Genomic DNA, 6,616 nt, shown 5'->3' with positions numbered 1-6,616 from the left:
CGACTTGTCTTGCCGGCGGTCGAGAGCCGCATAATTTAGTTTCGCACCTCTGTTAATCATTCTTGTGCGTTGTCTTCACTATCATTTTGATTAGTTATATTTCACGGTGTTGTGTGTGTGTGTGTGTGTTTTTTTTTTCAAGTGTGGGGAACTGTTGTCAGTTCACAACACTCAATTTTGATTGTGATGTCCGCTGCCGCTGGCGTTCTTCGCAGCTATCGCGTCCCAGTTGATTAAACCTCGGGCTACGCGGTGGGACGCCTCGTTCCCTGGATTCCCCGCGTGAGCGGGCACCCATATAAGTTGTATTTTATTGTTTCGTTTCTTATTTATGATGATGTTGGCCGCGATCGGCCCAACACAGCCTGTCACGAAATTCATGAGCGCCCTTTTTGAATCCGGCTTCTCGCAGGAAGAGATCATCACGTAAAACAAAATTACAGCGTATTACCGAGAGAACCGCAAGACATAGGCGGCCCCGCAAGCAAATATGTCAAGTGAACAGGCCACGATCTGGAGGCAAATCCAAACAAATTCTTTTTCCAGCCCTCATTGGCTGTCTAAAATTTATCCAGGAGAGATTCCACCAAACCGCCGACATTGCAGCTGCGTGAAAGCTACCCAAAATTACATTCTTTGGGAACTCGAGCGGAACCTCCCACCAAAAACAATACTGCCAGCTTCCTCCCTCGAGGCGTGGGAGTCGCTCTTCGCGTCAGCTGACTACTGTCTTCAGGCAAAACTGGTTAACGGGGCCGAAACGGTCGTGGCAAGTTTTTGGCCACCACCCTTCGAACAACCAGCAAATTGGATTTTCCGACCTTGCTATGCCATCAATGAAGTTGTTTCTCTTTCTCACTCTCTCTCTGTAGCTATCACACACACACACACACACACACACACACACACACACACACACAACAGTATTCGAACCTTCGAACCGAAATTGAACCCAATAATTATACACGGCGGACAAGAGTATTATACCGCAGAGCCACGCCAGTGCCTTAAATTTAGAAAAAAGACCCTATACAGGGATCATGCCGGAGGAGAAATAGCGTTAGCCTATGTGATATTGCCCGGCAGGAGAGAATAATTGCACGACGCTTCATATCATTCGGATAGTGCAACGAGTGGGTGGTTAGAAGCCTTAACGAAAGACTAGCTATTTTGTGTAGACCACCCCCGTCGCATAATAGAGCATGGGTCCAAAATCTGCCTCATAAGGGCAAGGGCTGTGCGATGAGCTTTCGCCCCCCTTGATGGGGAACCAGCAATTGTTAACAAAAACAGACATGCAAAAACCAGGGGTCTTTCTTTTTGTCAGCAAGAAATGTGCCCTGTGCGCTAGTGATAACGTCAGTAGTGTTGTAGAAGGCCGAGAATAAGTTTTTTTGGTGTGCATTGTCATATCGCACTTGATGCTTCCAAATTCCTGTTTGTTCCACAGGCGCTAAGGGTTTATAAGGGTAGAGTCAGTAACAACAAAAATAAATTCCGAGTACCTCCAGCACTTACATGCAACGACTTAAAAGCAAAAGCCATCTTTTTTTTTTCCTTTTCATTCTCAGTCGATATATGTGTCCTCTTCCACGCATCTCCTAAACCTTTCTGCGCCTAATGTGGTTTTAAGGCGAAAGCCTCTAATATTTCATGCTCACGTCCATCCGTCCGTGCCCTGGTACGGTGCCAGCTCTGGCCTCTCCCCATCACATTTTCTCAGCAATCACGTGAATGCAGAGAGCGTCTAAAAAACGAAACAAAAAAGAAGGCTCAGTCAGTCGAACGTCCGTAGGCTTTTGACGAACACACTTTGGAATTCACAAAGTACACTTCAAATTTTGCTCTGCCTCCACGACTGACTGCCACCTATGGCCATGTAACGATGTCATGTGGTGATGTCATCATGTGACAGCACGTTATGTAACGTCACGGGGACGTCACGAACATGATGATATGTGACGTCATGATGACATCATGTCATGCCGTCGTCACGCGATGACTATTTTTGCATCACTATAGTGTGTGCCACGCCGCCGATGGTCAATTTTCGCGTTTCATGACGCAACGCAGACTCGCCTTGAAGGGATAGTGACACAATTTTCTTTGGCCTCGCGTTTTCTTGTTGCAATGTGTTGCTGGGAGCCTGGCAGTCATATCAAGGCACAACGTTTGCTGCAGCACGCGACAGATACTTCATTACAGGCCCCTCATTATCGACTAGTTTCGGTTTGAGAGAGCTCCCAAAACTGCAAGCCACCGGCTGCAGCTATCCCCTATGAGACCTGCCCACTTAACGTGGGCAGCTCTCAACCACGTCAGCACACAGAACTGTGACGCACTTCCACACGGTCTGCATCAAGAAGTACTTTCGAATGGGAAACGTGAGTGCAGAGTCGCCAAACACAAAACTTTCAACGCGTGCGCCGCCGCCACAGACTCGCTGTACCAGCCGCCGAGAAGTATAGACTGCTGGAACAAACGCGGCAAAGGAGAATTGGTAGCTATGTCGTCATCATAACTTGTTTTATTGTCTGCAACGTGGTGACATGAGGGAAGTAAAGGGGTCCCCACGGGGTCAATTTTCATGGTGTCAACTCCTTCAGAATTCAGACTTCAAAGTTACTATAATATACCTTCCGAGCTATATTCGCTGTTTTGCAGGTGCTATACGCATGTCAACGAGCATCGATCCCGCAGCCTATCTCGGCCGCGTAATTTTGAGTCACATTTGTGAAGCACTCAGTCCCGTCGTCCCTCTCTCAGTGTCTGAGTGTTACTTAGCGTCTAGAAACGATTACGCCATGCGTACGTGTACTACGAGGAAGTGCACGACGTACGACGGCACGAGGACTCGACGATGCATGAAACCCTTATGAAAGAATAAAAACGAAAGCCGATCGAGAAGAAAGGCGTACGTCCTGCAGTGGCAGAAAATGCTGCTCGTCGTCTCTTGTCTTTTCACGAGGCGGCGGTGCCCAAACCTTGAACTCCCGACGCCACGATGCGGCTGGACCCGCAATAACCACGCTGCCGTGACCACGCAACCACGCACATATGCGCAACTTCGGCGCCTACGTGTTCGCGTAACTAACTCGACGCGAATCGAGGAACACATTAAAGAGGAGCGAGCGTCATTTCTTCTCCCCTGAAGACCAGAGAAGCGTTAATGGCGACCTCACGTCTCGACATGTTTGGTATGGACAACCGCTTAACTGCTTGTTGGCTTTTGTCGCGCGGCGAATTGGTTATATGTACTCTTTGCGAGGGTTCATTTTGTTGTGCAGTCATGAAAAGCTATCATTTGCGCCTCACGAGGAACCGATGTTAAGTGTTATGTTGGGACAATCCTCCTTACTGGGCAGCGATCAAGCCTACCAAACTAAATTATGCCCCGCCACCAGAATACCCGATGACACGCATACCGATTTTGAGCCATCCAGAAAGCCCGTGACGAGGCAGTCAGGCTTGCAGCCTACCCGTGCCAACGGGGGAGGAGTCCACTGCGCGTTTGTCGCGTCTCTCAAGACTTTCAATAACGTTTGACCAACCGACCACTTTCGAAGGAAATGCTGAATCTGTACAGTGTGCGGCCTTTCGAGTGTATGTATGTATGTATGTATGTATGTATGTATGTATGTATGTATGTATGTATGTATGTATGTATGTATGTATGTATGTATGTATGTATGTATGTATGTATGTAGAAGCTGCCCTTTACGTCCTCGGCATCGGCTCATCGGTGAGTGCACGTTCTTAACTCGGCGTTTATAAATCGTATTGCAGGTGTTTTCTCACCGCCTGTTGGTGGCCGCCTTCGTTGCCGCATCTTGTTTTTCACTGAGTGAAACGTTTCATTTGATAAACGTTCCATTCATTCGATAAGTAAACTACCTCTTTATAGGCATCTAAGCACAAGTCTAGTGTTGTCATCTGTCTACCACTGCTGTACCTTCTCGCCGCGCCTCACATACTCGTATTTGTAGCGCTCTGCTCAACGCGTGTTCACAAAACAGTAAAAACTACAACGCGAACAATAACGACTACAGAAAAAAAAAAACCACTTGTCCTGTTGCGCAACAGCGACGCGTCCTCTGCAGCGCCCTCCGTGCAGGAAACCATCATCATTACCCTGTCTGCATATGGTCTCACCGCCGCACGTGCGGGAGTTCTCCCGAGGTCGCTCGCCCAGTTTTCCTTTTGTCGTTGTGCGCGTGCCGTACTCGAACCGTGGCTGCGTCTCGTGCCACGCCCCTGAAATTCGCGGCCAGCCCTCTTGCGTCGTCTCCGCGTAACGCATTGGCGTGACACACGTGACGACATTACCCGCCCGTGTGCCCTTGGACAGCGGTTTGTATACGACGACGACGACGTCGCACAGGAACGAGACACTGGGTGTATCATCTGGCGGACCCGTTTCGCAGTTTACGTCGCAGTGGCTATTCTTTTCTTTTGAAGCCTTCTTGCCTTACATCAAGCAACTAAAGAAAGAGTCGAATTTTTTTTTATTGACAGGGAAGGGAAACGGGGGAGTGATTCTGTAATCTGGGACCCCTTCGGCTTGAACGGTGGCCCACGCTTGCCGGATGAGTGCCCGGCAAAGTTCGGGTATGCCTTCGCGAAGGTCGCCTTCCCACCGCTCTGTGGTGCGGGATGAATGAAGAATTTGGAGGAGGCGAGGGCTTGGCGTATGCGTTCGTTCTTGGTCAGGGAGGAGACCGCTGTCCGGACAAGTGTTCTGTTCGTAGTCATCTGCACTATCATGAGGCTTCGTATGTATTTCATGTGAATATGCTTGGTGGTTTCTAACTGGGCCAAAATATTTAGGGGCGAGTTCCAAAGGGAGTGTGCCTATAACCTTGTACTGCACGTCTTGCTTAACGTTTTACAGTGGCACATGCCGTACACACCTTTTCCCTAAGCGCATAGTACGTGGCAAACTCTCACATTCATCGACGTTCACCCATGTGCCCGTTTGTGCTTGAGAAAACTAAAAAAAAAGAAGTTATACTGGAGCTCAATTGCCACCTGGAACAGCTGATTAACAGTCAAAATGAGAAGCAATAAAAAAAGCTGCAGAAATTTGCCTGGATACCATCCATAGCAGAATAGAGACTGATTCGTTCCATCTGAGAGTTTCATTTACCTCATTGTCTTAAATATGCGTGCTTTTTTAAGCCTTAAAATATTTTATGTGCATTATTGCCTACAGTCCTCTGCAGTTTGTTTGCCTCGTAATGCCGTGAAATTTCTGCGATACAAACGAAAAATAAACTACGACATAACTACCGATTCCCCAGTGCATCTACTTCAGACAAACAACCGTAATTTGAGCCAAATTCGTTGGGTGATATTGTTACGGCCACTACTGCAGTCATTCGATTACAGCGCTTATGTTTTCACCTCTCGCGTAGAACATTGCGCACCGTTACATTGCGGGGAACAGTTCCTCTGGTTACTAGCAGTGCAGAGTGTGAATACAATACCCACGCGTCGGAATTCCCTAAACGTGCAAGGCTCGCTTATGATTGAATCTTTTCACTCCTTCGTCCTTACGACGAATCGTCGTTACGTTGGAGAAACAACTATTAAGACTTCCTCGTCTGGTAGGCAACCAACACACGCCAGGCGTAGCGACCTGAGACAATTATCGTTGTGTACTTGCTCGAAGAAAAAAAAAAGGTAGTGCAAGCAACAACTGACTTTTGTTGTTTGTAAATACCACGCTCGTAAACACATGTGGATTCTGTTACCTCCCTCCCTAGTTATTCGTTTCTACCACCCATCTTCTTATCATTTCATCTCATTTTGCATGTAGAGTAGAAAAAGCGAGCGCCTTTTCCCAAAATATGGCAGGAATATCTGCGTCTAACAGGAAAAAAAGTCTCTCCCCCCCCCCCTTTTTTTTTTAAAGCAATCCGTGAATAGATTCGCTTTGCGAAACACTGCTGCTTTCATGGCCAACGCGGTGCGCAAGACCGACGAGGACGTTTGCTAATCACATTATAGATAACAGCTGTGAGAAGAGTTCTCCTGCATGTTTGCAGATAAAATAGAGCAGAGAATGTGTACGTTCTCACTAATATATGCCGGCCCACGCTATATTCTTAATCCTATCGCTGCACTACTTTCTGCTCCACGGGAACATCAGTTTTATTCGCGAACCTCCTTCTGTCGTGTTTTGTTTTTATTTCAAGGTTTTATTTCCTTCCGGCGATATGGGGTTTCACTCCCGAAGCCACGCAAAGGGGGTCAGTGCATGGTCTCACGTACGGGCTTCTTTCACGTAAGGGGGCCGCCGGGCCCCGCGGCAGGTCGCGCGTGTTTTGCGCAACGCTGACACTGCAATCGCAGAGACCGTGCAGGCATCACTACAGAGGCGTAGCCAGATTTTTTGTTTCCCTTTTTTTCGAGGGGGAGGGGGATTGAAATATACTTTATATATTATAGTGCGTGCGTTTGTATTTGTGCGTGTACGCACGCTAAATTGAAAATTTTCCGGTGACGGGGCTTTGAGCCCCTCCAACTCCTCCCTCCCTTGACTACGCCAACTGCATCACCAAACGCGTTAGCTCGGAGATACACATGGAACGCGTAAGTATAGCAGCTACAAATA

General features: G+C 47.9%; 1 protein-coding gene across 1 annotated transcript in view; it reads left to right on the top strand.

The window, feature by feature from the left end:
* Positions 1-6,616, top strand: part of LOC119170492 (flavin-containing monooxygenase 5) — a 56,588-nt gene that overhangs the window by 6,662 nt on the left and 43,310 nt on the right. The window lies entirely within an intron of this gene.

This window comes from Rhipicephalus microplus, chromosome 2 (genome assembly GCF_043290135.1).
Source record: "Rhipicephalus microplus isolate Deutch F79 chromosome 2, USDA_Rmic, whole genome shotgun sequence".
Classification (NCBI taxonomy): Eukaryota; Metazoa; Arthropoda; class Arachnida; order Ixodida; family Ixodidae; genus Rhipicephalus; species Rhipicephalus microplus.
Note: the sequence above shows the minus strand (reverse complement) of the source record. Positions and strands in the feature narration are given on the sequence as shown.